Source organism: Cyprinodon variegatus, unplaced genomic scaffold (genome assembly GCF_000732505.1).
Source record: "Cyprinodon variegatus isolate N-32 unplaced genomic scaffold, C_variegatus-1.0 Scaffold1095, whole genome shotgun sequence".
In the NCBI taxonomy this organism is placed as follows: Eukaryota; Metazoa; Chordata; class Actinopteri; order Cyprinodontiformes; family Cyprinodontidae; genus Cyprinodon; species Cyprinodon variegatus.
The window spans coordinates 57,858-59,157 of record NW_015151548.1 but is presented as its reverse complement, the minus strand read 5'-3'; the positions used below and the strand labels follow the sequence as shown (position 1 = coordinate 59,157).

Sequence of the window (1,300 nt, the reverse complement as noted above, 5' to 3'; positions counted from 1 at the left end):
CATGTTAATTGACGTTTCCTGTTTCTATATTTCCTTCATTTTCACTTAGTTTAATTTATAAAATATAGATGTAAAAAATATTAATTTGACCTCGTTCTCTCGCAGCCACCATTTTGGCGACTATTAGATGCATTGTAAATTCTTCCTGCGGTTGATTGACATTTGCTACTGTTGCCTAGCAACCAACATTCTACCTAGAACTCTTTGGCTAATTCGGAAAAATGGCTTTCAGAAAAAAATGTAGCCGCGAAAAAGGCTTTAGAAATGCTTCAAAATAAATGATGATCGAGATTCGGGTGGAGGGGGGGAATTGATGATGACGACTGGGTAGGAAGCGGCTTAGATGTTGACAGCGACTCCGAGGATGATCGCCCACCCCCCCTGGCAAAATGCAGACGAATCAGTCACCCATCGATTACTAAAGGTGATGTGTGGGAAATGTTCGGGGGTAATAAATCAATTGTAATTTCAAACCTTGAACCAGTGTAGTAAAATAGTCTTATTTTACTGATTTATTTTTAATACAAATTTGGACTAGCCTTATAAACCAGACTAAATGGGAGATTAAATGTGTAATTTAGTCTGACCAAGATGAATGAGACATCAGAAGATTGTTGATGAGAACAACCTGTTGATTATCAAACCATGTCTGTGCCTATTGGCCAACGCTCTGACCAATGAGCGCAACTGACGGTGACGTAGGAAAGGCAACAGCTGGTGGGGGAGTGTAAACAAACAGCTTGTGGGTAAAATGGCGAATACGTCCTTAAAAATGAATGAGAGTAGAGCCTCTTCCTGCTCACGTTTCAATGAAAACCCCAAGTCTGATCCTTCCAAAACTGATTCCAAAGCTGAGTCAAACCAGAAATGTTCAATAGTTGCTGCCATCTTCCTTGTGCTTTCTCCAGTGTCGCCCAGCTTTGTCGTCACGCCCTCAAAACCCCGCCCGCTTTGCATCTAGTAATTCAAAACACATCTCTGCGTTGTGATTGGCCAGCCAGTTCTAGGGCCTGGGGCATTGATCGAGGCTAGACCACTGGCAGGCAAAAATGATTTTGGCCGCTGGAGGGTGGGGCTAATTTACGAGGCTAAATTTGGACCACGCATAACAAATAAAGGTTGTAATAACAATACAGCTTTTAAAATATATATATTAGACCTATTTTAAGGTCTACATATCCACAATGGGTTCTTATCACACACCATAATAGAGGTCACGGATTAGTGGTCCACGGTCCCGATCCGGACCCACCTGCTGGCTAATCCAGACCCAACCCGATTTAAAACATTTATAAATTAC

General features: G+C 41.8%; 1 protein-coding gene across 1 annotated transcript in view; it reads right to left on the bottom strand.

Annotated features, from left to right (window-relative positions):
• Window positions 1-1,300, bottom strand: part of akap1 (A-kinase anchoring protein 1) — a 26,071-nt gene that overhangs the window by 14,116 nt on the left and 10,655 nt on the right. The window lies entirely within an intron of this gene.